The sequence below is a fragment of the Crotalus tigris genome, unplaced genomic scaffold (genome assembly GCF_016545835.1).
Source record: "Crotalus tigris isolate CLP2741 ecotype Arizona unplaced genomic scaffold, ASM1654583v1 scf7180000018366.374532, whole genome shotgun sequence".
In the NCBI taxonomy this organism is placed as follows: domain Eukaryota; kingdom Metazoa; phylum Chordata; class Lepidosauria; order Squamata; family Viperidae; genus Crotalus; species Crotalus tigris.
This window is the reverse complement of record NW_024096967.1, coordinates 159,011-170,000: the sequence shown is the minus strand read 5'-3', so window position 1 is coordinate 170,000 and position 10,990 is coordinate 159,011. Positions and strand designations below refer to the sequence as shown.

The 10,990-nt window shown below is 41.5% G+C and overlaps 1 long non-coding RNA gene across 1 annotated transcript; it reads left to right on the top strand.

Moving 5' to 3' along the window:
- Nucleotides 1-7,378: 7,378 nt before the first annotated feature.
- On the top strand, nt 7,379-9,937 carry LOC120311452. Its single transcript, XR_005557623.1, has 2 exons — nt 7,379-7,511; nt 9,178-9,937. It is a non-coding gene; the product is annotated as an uncharacterized LOC120311452 (long non-coding RNA).
- The last annotated feature ends 1,053 nt before the right edge of the window (nt 9,938-10,990 follow it).

Sequence of the window (10,990 nt, the reverse complement as noted above, 5' to 3'; positions counted from 1 at the left end):
GAAAGTAAGACATGAAACCTCCTTCAAGCTGTGTTGAAGTAGCTCACAATTGTGTTACAAGTTCTCTTCAACCATCCTTACTTTCTGTCCTAAGGATGTTTCTTCAGATTTTGGACTGACATCAAATTGAAATTGGGCTGAAATTTAGAAATGGCAAAAACAGCCACCCTAGGAACGGTTTTCTGCAAGTCAAGAGATAATGCCTTTTGTTTTTTTAATCAGAGTCAACCCAAATCGGCCAATTTTAGTTGAATGGGAAAAAAACCTTTGCCTTTTTTTTAAAAAAAAAAAGAAATAATGATTTTTAAAAAATGAAGTTTTGCTTTAAAAGCCAACTTTCAAAGCCTTGTGTATCCATCCCAAACTGACTGGTTTATGGATTTGCTTGACGAGAACCTTTTTCAAAGGTTTTTTTTTTTCTTTTGGGAAAAAAAAAACTTTATGTCATACATTCTGCCCTTATCCATTATGTGGGAGAACCTAACTTCAGAATATATATATATATATATTAGAATAGGACTAAATAAATTTGATGGGGTGCAAAAAAAAGGGGGGGGGGATCTACTCCGGTCTCCAAAAACATTCCCCATTTATGAATAAAATGCCCTTAAAAGTTTCAAGCAAAATAACCTTTGGAAAGCTTCTTTAAATCCCATCTCTCTAACTACACGGGTGAAAAAAAATAAAAGAAAAAGCAACGTATCCAAAGCATTGCTTTGGAGAAAAGCTAGATAATGAGGTAAATCCTGGAAGCCCGTGGTTTTCCCATCCCATCCATGCCATATCTGCCTTTTTAGAAAAAGAGACTGCATCGGCACGGATCTGGGAAAAGCACAATTGATTTGCTGGGAGAAGGATATGGTTCCTACCTTAAATTTGTTTTAATTGCTTCTCCTTTTGAGGAGCGTTTGGAGTGGGGGGGGGAGAGACTGGATGGGGATGTTAGTTTTCCACATGCCAAGGAATTGAATAAGGGTGTGAAACTGACTCTCCTGCGCTGTGATTACCAGCCAAATGGCAGCAAAGAAAGGAAAGGAGGAAAGGAAGAATTGGAAGCCGTCCCACTAACTTCTACAATGGCATCTGAGATAGTCTCCAAACAAGAGTTCTTTCTTTCACTTCTCTCCAAACTTTAGAGCCCCCCCCAAAAGATTGTTAGGGTATAGTATTGATGGAAGTGACCAATCGATTTTCTGTGGCTAATTAAAGGAGTGAGAATGAAAGGCATCCATGCATAGCAGTCCAAAAATGCTTGGGAGGGTTCCGTTTTTTCCACCCCAGGTCCTAGCTTGTAGATCTTGTTAAATTTCATTCAATAACAGGATAAGGGAAGGGACCTTGGAGGTCTTCTAGTCCAACCTCCTGCTCAAGCAGGAAACCCTAGACCATTTCAGACAAATGGTTGTCCAATCTCTTCTTAAAAACTTCAAGTGTTGGAGCACCCACAACTTCTGGAGGCAAGTCGTTCCACTGGTTAATTGTTCTCGCTGTCAGGAAGTTTCTCCTTAGTTCTAGCTTGCTTCTCTCCTTGATGAATTTCCACCCGTTGCTTCTTGTCCTGCCTTCAGGAGCTTTGGGGAATAGGTTGACACAGTCTTCTTTGGGGCAGGGTTGACATAAGGGGTCCTTGGTGCTCTCTGAGCTTGCTTGTTTTCTTGCAGATGTTTCATTACCCAAACTATGTACCATCATCAGCACTAGCATTAATGATGTTACCTAATCTGGGTAATGAAACATCTGCAAGAAAACAAGCAAGCTCAGAGAGCACCAAGGACCCCACAGGTGTAGTCTCATTCCTTGGCTGTGCCATCAACAAGGTAGCTCCAGTGTTGGAGAGGTTACAGAATGATAAAAAAAAAAGTTAGTTATTTAATTAGTTTATCCAATCCAGCTTTGCTGGGTCCACATAATAAGGCGGTTCAAAAGTCACGGCCTTCCTTCCTTCTTTCCTTCCTTTTCTCTTTGATGAAAATAATCCCCTCTTCTCTCTTCCAAGCCAAACGTTGATCATGATCTGCACAGGATGTGTAGTGGTTTTGATTACAGACATCAAAAGACATATCTTGGTCTCTCGGAGCAAGTTGCCAAGTTCCTTAGGAGTTCAGAATTATACCGAAGGGGAGAACAGATGAACCGATCCGGGTCAGGTAGAGTTCACAACCAAGCCGAGCTTTTTATCAGGGGTAGAGTCAAGATTTCACATCACGAGGTCTCCCCTACTGGAACTTTTACATCATTTGTATATTTCCGACGAAAGCAACAATTATCTCACACACCCTGATGAATTTTGCAAGAGAAGACAATTCCTTGCTGTAGGAATGGGCAAGCTACTGCCTGTGGTAGGCCACTCACACATTACTCTACGGAGAATTCCAGATGTGGAAGGAAGGATACTCTTTGCAGTCATCTGGTCAATAATCCAGAGAATATAAATCTGTCTATTCCCCATCATTTCGTCAGAACTGAAGAAGCTTCTTGGAGGAGAAGTGAAACGTCTTCAAGGAAAAACAAAGTCCAGTTGCCTTTGGAAAAAGCACTTTTTGGGAGTTCAAAAATCAAGCAGTTCAATAGCCTGATGGCTTCAAAATTGGGATGTGGAGAATTTGAGAAGAGATGAAAGAAAAGAAAGAAAGAAAGAAAGAAAGAAAGAAAGAAAGAAAGAAAGAGAAAGGTAGATAGATAGATTAGAAAGAAAAGATAGGTAAGTAGGTAGATAGAAGAAAAGAAAGAGAAAGAAAGAAAAAGGAAGGAAGATAGGTAAGTAGATAGATAAGAAAGAAGGAAGGAAGGAGAAAAAGAAAGGAAGGAAAAGAAAGAAGGAAGGAAGGGGAAAAGAAGGAAGGAAGGAAGACGCTTAATAGTAGATTTAAAGGGAATTTTGCCATAGGAATAGCAGCTGGAGAATGTTGGGCTATCCAAAGAAGGGTAACAAAGCAATTCCAGCCTACTTCCGCCAAGGTAGGGGACACTTGTCACAAACTCTGCAATTCTTCGGAAGGAGCTCTTTCCAAACCTGGAAGAAAATCCCGCCTCTAGCAATTAAGCTCCTTTTATTCCAGGAAGAATAGTCTAACTATTATGAAGTCCCAGACGGCTTTCCTCTGAATGCTGTGAGCTTCTGGAGAGCTAAAACAAAAGGCCCATTGCTTTCTCGGCGGAAAATCTTGTTCCACGAACGTCTTGTTTTTTTTTGGAGGGGGGGGAAGTGGTGCCAGGAAAGGGAGCGAGATCCAGGAGAGAAGCATTAGAGGGGGACTAAAATTAGGCCTGGCTTTGTGAAACCCAAGGGGGGGGGCTTTAATGATGTCATGCTAAGCAGCCTCCCCCTCTCCCTCAATTTAGGCAAAGAGGAAGGGGAAAGACTCATCCCGCTCAACTTCAGGCTGTTTACGTGACTGATTCATTGCAGGGCAGCTGCCTGGGTGGTCAGAGTGCATAGAAGCCCCCGCAGGCGAAATTTAATGAAGTGATCTGGACAGACGGTCGAGAGAGAAGGACGCATCGCCCTAATGATGCTGCTTTTCTGTATCCAGGAACATCAAAATCAGTCAGAACTGAATCTGTTTCACAGATGCAGGCCTCTGTGTCTTTCTTTCTTTCTTTCTTTCTTTCTTTCTTTCTTTCTTTCTTTCTTTCTTTCTTTCTTTCTTTCTTCCTTCCTTTCTTCCTTCCTTCCTTCCTCTTTCTTTCTTTCTCTCTCTCCCTTCCTCTCCCCTCTCTCCTGCCAGCCAGCCATCTCTTCCTTCCTCCCTCCCTCCCTCCCTCCCTTTCTCTTCCCATCTCCTTCCTTTCTTCCTCCCTCCCTCCCACCTCCTTCCTCCCTCTTTCTTTCTTTCTTTCTTTCTTTCTTTCTTTCTTTCTTTCTTTCTTCTTTCTTTCTTTCTTTTTCTTTCTTTCTTTCTCTCTCTCTCCCTTCCTCTCCCCTCCCTCCTGCCTGCCAGCCATCTCTTCCTTCTTTCCTTTCTTTCTTCCATCCTTCTTCCTCCCATCTCCTTCCTTTCTTCCTCCCTCCCTCCCTCTTTCTTTTTCTTTCTCTCTCTCTCTCTCTCTGTCTGTCTGTCTGTCTCTTTCTTTAAATTTTATTTATTTCAAAGATAACACTAAAAAACCCCACAAAAACAAAAAGGTAAAAAAAATTTTTTTACAAAAAAAGTGTACACAATATAGAGAGAGAGCCATCATTAAACTTATATTTTCCACCCTGGTTGAATGTTGACAAATATGTCTCAAATAAATCTAATAAATCCCCCCCTTGCACAATGGGTCTACAGGTAATTATAGCCTTTCTCATCCGTACTTGCTGTATTTACTATATTACTATTTTACGTGACAGTTCTTTAAAACGGATCTCATACATAAAAAAAAAATCCAATGTCTTTTTGTGTCTGTCAGCAAACCGGGCGAGATCTTCTTCATTCTTTCTTGCAATATTCCCTAACATATGGTGTCTTGTATGGAAATTCCATGAAAAGAAAAAAAAAAGCATTGTGCCAAACCACGCCTGAGTCACAAGCTTCAAACCCAATTATTTTTTACCGTGGTGGTTTTTGCACAAGGAATAAACATTCGTCTCTGTACAAGGGTACCATTTCTTTTGATTTGTAAACTTGTTTAATAAATATTCTGCATTTTTTGGGGAAGGGAACGTCTTTACCGGTTGATGCATTTAGCTGCAGAGAAGAGAAGAGAACGCTAATGCATTGCATTAATTCCTCTGTTAGAGTCCAGTTTGACGACTGATCTCTCCGTAATGGATCTTGTTCGTTAAATATTCCCATTCCGTTCTCATCTGTGTCTCTCCCCACCGCTACGCCTCGACAATCTCAATTCTCATTTTCAACTAAGTGACTTTCAGAGAGCCTTCTTCTATATTTGGATGCTGTTTTCTGAAAATTTATCTCCGTCCATATGCATCTATCTCCAGGCCTAGACTGCTTCTCTGGAGGGCTTCTCCTACCTAGTGGGATATTTTTAAGGAAAAGGACCTTTTCATAGTAGTCACTTGGTCATCCAGAGGCCCTACCTGATATCCTCTAGCACGATTTCAGCACTAGGAAAAGATTGAAGAAAGAAAGAAAAATTTCCCTAGCTAGAAGGGTGACTTCGCTGCTGAATTCACTTCAAGGCAAATGGAAGAGAAAACTGGAAGGAATCAGAACGGCCCTAAAGAATAGGAAAAGATGATCAGCCCAGGTAAATATGATACACATCAAGAAATTTTGAGGGATCTAATTTCTGAGATGCATGGCAATTCATCCTAGAGACCATTTTACCTTAGCAATATCTGAAAATGCTGGCTGGAATATAAGAGCTCCAATGTTATACTGGAAGACGGGGGCACTCGCCCTAAGGCAATAGATGTAAAATATGATGCTGTGTAGGTTTCACCTGGTGGCCTCCTTGTCATGGATTTTGAACAACCATTTTGTCAGCTTTTCATTTCCCTCTCTACTGACCCATGGTTTCAGCACCATGGGGTTGAACAGCGACCCTGTTAGAAATTTGATGAAATACTCGGATTAGTCCTTCAATATGACAGGAAACTAGGCCCACGTTTGAGGTTAGCGTTATGTTTAAGAAACGCACTGAACAGTTGTGTCACACTGAAACCTCAAGAAACGATGCACAAACATTCAAGGACGTGGGAAGGTTAATCGCCTCTCCTGGCTTCACATGGGTGGTTCAGAATCCAACCGAGCAAAGGCCACATTCTGGATAGAGAAGACCATTTGTTTGAAAGAGGGGTCAAAGAAGCCACCTACGTCCGGGGGCCCCAACCCCAAGTCCATGGACCAGTATCGGGCCGCAGCACGCCAGCAACCAGTCTGCACAAACAAGCAAAGCCGTATCTGCGAGATGCAGGCAGCACACAAAACCACACACCCTCCAGTCCACGGAAAAACCTCTGTCCGTGGAACCGGCCCCTGGTGCCCAAAAGGTTGGGGGTCTCTGACCTATGTCAAAAACTGAACAGCCCTCTCTCAGCAGAGGAGGAGGAGGGATAAGATACCATCTATCCCATGTCTACAATGCAGTCCTTTCAGCAGTTCCAAGAAGGCTTCACGCCCATCTGCACAAGTGGCCTGGAGGACACAGGTAAACCCTCATGGGACCTCAAGAGCTCTCAGCCAGAGTACTAATGATCAGATGACTGCAGAGAAATATCCTTCCAACCCTCCCCATCCTGTAAGAACTAAACCTAAGACCAGACCTAGAATATTGCAATCAGTTTTGGTCTCCACACTATAAAAAAGATGTTGAGACTCTAGAAAAAGTGTAAAGAAGAGCAACAAAGGTGATCAGGGGACTGGAGGCTAAAACATATGAAGGACGGTTGCAGGAACTGGGCATGGCTAGTCTAGTGGAGAGAAGGACCAGGGGAGACATGTTAGCAGTCTTCCAATACTTGAGGGACTGTCCCAGAGAGGAAGGGGTCATCCTATTCTCCAAAGCACCTGAAGGACAGACAAGGAATAACGGATGGAAACTGGTCAAGAAGAGATTCAACCTGGAAATAAGGAGAAAATTGCTAACAGTGAGAACAATCAACCAATGGAACAGAAGCTGCCTTCAGAAGTTGTGGGTGCTGGGAGCTTTCAAGAAGAGACTGGACAGACATCTGTCAGAAATGCTTGGACGAGGGGGTTGGACTAGATGACCTCCAAGGTACGTTCCAGCTCTGTTATTCTATTCTATTCTGTTCTGTTCTACAATCTATTCTACAATCTATTCTATTCTATTTCTTATTTTCTATTCTATTCTATTCTATTCTATTCTATTCTATTCTATTCTATTCTATTCTATTCTATTCTATTCTATTCTATTCTATTCTACAATCTATTCTATTCCTTATTTCCTATTCTATTCTATTCTATTCTATTCTATTCTATTCTATTCTATTCTATTCTATTCTATTCTATTCTATTCTATTCTATTCTATTCTATCCTATCCTATCCTATCCTATCCTAAATCCTCCATAGCCACTACCAGTACAGGAGAATATATCCCGGCCCACATCATTCAGGATTGAAAGCAGATATTTATATTTTTTTTCCCACCAACTCTGGGCAGCCTATTGCAAATTCCAAACACAAGGGGTAAGAGGTGACCATGCCAAGGAAGGCTTATTTCCCAGTTCTATAGACTTGTGATTGTTCTCTCTTATGGAGATCAGATTCCCCTAACCTGCTGGTTTGATAACAAAACAGCCCTTTGTTGTCACAGATGGGGTTGGAATGCCAAAGTTTTGCAAATGAGCGAATTGCAAATTGCAACTTTCTCTTCCTGGTTTTTTCTCCTCCTCCTCCTCCTCCTCCTCCTCCTCCTCCTCCTCCTCCTCCTCCTTTTTCAAAACATGAATAGCTTTGAACTTGGTTACGGGAGATGCCTCTTGCATAATGAACATTTTGAATTAGTGACTCTTTGTTGTTATTGTTTTGTCATACACTCTCCTGCAGATTGGCCGACGGATCCATTTTCCATTAATATTCTGGGCTTCATTAAAGATTGAGTAAATATCCTGGCTTTTGGCAAACGCTACATCTGAGGCAGCTAAGCAGGAACCCAATGTACATTTTGAAGGATTTCTTTCTTTCTTTTTTTTAAAGGGAGTTACATTTTGGAGTCGCCCTGGATAGTTACAACTTCTGTATCAAACTGGCCTTTCAAGACACTCGCTTCCTACTAACGTAGCCTCTTTTAGCTTTTCTACTTGAATGTTAATTGTATTAATTTATACCTTGTGCAATACTTTCCATAGACTTTATTAATGGCTTAAACCTGTTGAAAATAATTTTAAAATGTTTTGCTTTACTGGGAGGCGATGGAGAACTGTTTCAAATGAATAAAGCAAATAAACCAAACTAAATAAACCCCAAATCTTTTCAAACATCTGGAAGACCACAAAACAATGTCTTCTTGTCCTGCCCTCTGGTGCTTTGGAGAATAAGTTGTTCTTTGTGGCAACCTGAGCAGGGGGTTGGACTAGATGATCTCCAAGGTTCTTTCCAACTTTCTTCTTCTTCTTCTTCTTCTTCTTCTTCTTCTTCTTCTTCTTCTTCTTCTTCTTCTTCTTCTTCTTCTTCTTCTTCTTCTTCTTCTTCTTCTTCTCCTTCCTCTTCTTTTCCTCCTCCTCCTCCTCCTCCTCTCTTTTTTTTTTTTCTTCTTCTTCTTCTTCTTCTTCTTCTTCTTCTTCTTCTTCTTCTTCTTCTTCTTCTTCTTCTTCTTCTTCTTCTTCTTCTTCTCCTCCTCCTCCTCCTCCTCTTCCTCTTCCTCTTCCCCTCCTTATCTAACTTCTCCTTCTTATCTATCTTCTCCTCCTTATCTATCTATTTCCCCTCCTTCTCCTCCTCTCTCATGTGATTCCCCTAGAGATCCATGAAAATCTATGATAGAATTTCCCAAGGAAAACAGTAGTTTATCAGGAAGATTCCTCTTATTTCTCTGTGCGAAAATAATGTAAATAAAATAACGCAATGCTCATCTTTCCACTTTGCATATCCTTTCTTCCTTGCCCTCCTACGGGACTATAATCAAACCACAAAATTCTCCTTGGTGATGTTCCGTAACCATGTTCCTTCCTTACACTGCTGCCTAATTGGACAGTTGCTCAGTGGTTTCCCCCAAGGATTATTAAGAAAATTTGTTGCAGCCATCTACCCTTCCCTCACTGTTCAGATCTCTTGACCATTTCAGAGGCCAGGAAGGTCAGATCGTGCCAACTTTCAAAAACGTGAGCTTTCCATATGCTCTTCAACAAATTGTGGGATTACAGTTTGTCAACCAGCAAGGACCTGTGGGCAGAATCAATTGGAGATTAAAGGGGTATTCAGTTCCAATAAAAATACATCTAAGATTCATACTTCAGACTGTAGCCTCAGATCTCCACCATCCCAAGAGAGCTTCAAATGGCCAATGATTGACCAGTGATGGAGGAAAGGGACCTTGGAGGTCTTCTAGTCCAACCCCTTGCTCCAAATTGGTCCATTAAATCCTGGTATAATGTCATCCAGAGCCTAGATACACCTCAGAGGTTCTGTTTTGTTTTGCCTGCTTGTTTTTTGTTTTTTGTTTTTAATTCTTAAAACAACATAATGCCGCTGATTTGGCAATTAAGTCGGCCAGCTCATCCCATCATTCACTCATTTATTCATTCCAAATCTATTATCCTTTCTTAGCACAGAGTGATAATTGGAGCATAATCTCCCCACTGAAGTTCCACTCATAGCTGTTGGCAATAAGAGACGCAACACGTCAGATCCAACACGTCATTTCGCAAAAGAATCCATTCAAACGTAGCCGAATACCCTGGAGGTCAACTTCCTTGACGACATTTCCCAGCCTTGAATACGCCAGAAGACTGGACTACAACTTCCATCATCCTGAATCATCTTGGGGACAACCCAACACATCTGGGTACCACTTGACTCAAAAGAGGCTCCTTTGTAAATTTTCCTTTCGCCTATTTGGGTTATTGCGAAAAATTATTGGCGCCTCCCTTTGGCTTGCTCTGAAGAAAAAAGCATTTTAAAAAATCTCTAGTTTAAAGATGTCAACGATTTTGGAAAGCGTCGACATATTGTGTGGCATCCTGCTTGGCTGAAAGCCTTTTGTGCACTGCTGAAGTTAAGCAAAGTGAGAGAATGTGATCAGGAAACACGGTTTGATCTTTGGCGTGTATAAATCTCCATCCTGATCGCTGCCAAATGTTTGGATCACCAGAATTTCCTGTACAAAAAAAATGTTGTGGCTTCCAGTAACACACAAGGGGGACCTTCCCTCTTCCACCTAATCAGGCCCACTATTGTTCTCCAGATAAGGACATCTAGACTAATTTTAGGATGTTCTTAGCTCAAAGTTTTTATTTCTCCCAAATGGCCTCTGGTCTTGCCAAGTTCCCTACATTTTTATAGCCTAAAATAAAAATCCTTCGTCTGAGCCATGTGTTCTTTTTTTAAAAAAAGAGTTCTTTGTGACCTGGTCACAAATATCCTGGCCAAGCTACTGTAGGGTGTCTGATAATCTCACTCTTCGGTATGAGCTCTTGGGTTGCATTCTGAACTTTCTGCAAACAGAGATATTCAGGTAAATAGAAACTACAGGAGAAGAAAAAAAAAACACTAAGAATATAATGTGAATATAATGTAAGCAGATAAACTTAGGGTGAGGATCTGAGACTCACTGGAAAGTAGTTAGTGAACATATAAAGAACAGTTGCAGGAATTGGGTATGTCTAGTCCAGTGAGAAGAAGGACTGGTGTGTGTGTGACATTGTAGTAGTCTTCCAATATCTAAGGGGCAGTTGCAACTAAAAGAGGGTCAAGCTATTCTCCAAAGTGCCTGAAGGCAGAACAAGAAGCAATGGATGGAAACTACTCAAGGAGAGAAGCAACCTAGAACAAAGGAGAAATTTCCTGACAGTGAGAACAATAAACCAGTGGAATAGCTTGCCTTTAGAAACTGTGGGTACTCCATCATTAGAGGTTCTTAAGAAGAGACTGGACAGCCATTTGTCTGAAACAGTATAGGGTCTTCTGCCTGAGCCAGGGGTTGGACTAGAAGACCTCCGAGGTCGCTCTCAAATCTGTTACTATTTTTCTGAAAGGGGTTCGTGTTTTCCTCTTCTGCCAAGACCTTGTCTGCAGGCAAAAGATAACAGAATAAGAGAGTTGGAAGGGACCTTGGAGGTCTTCTAGTCCAACCCCCTCCTCAGGAAGGAGAAAGTTTGGGCAAACATTTTGCTGGGGAAAGATTTTGGAGAGGATTTTTGAGTTCATAGGAAGCATCCGCTGGTTTGAAAAACGGAAAAGGGTGTCCTCATGGTGTATTGGAAAAAATTCAACCTTCAGCTCATGCTCTCCTTTTGTGGGAGAGGTTTTGGATTAAAGAGGAAGCTGATACAGATAACCCCGAGTACAATCATAACTGTGACCCAAAACCTCTGTTGATAAATGAGACAGTTGTGAAATGAGTTTTGCCCCATTCTATGAC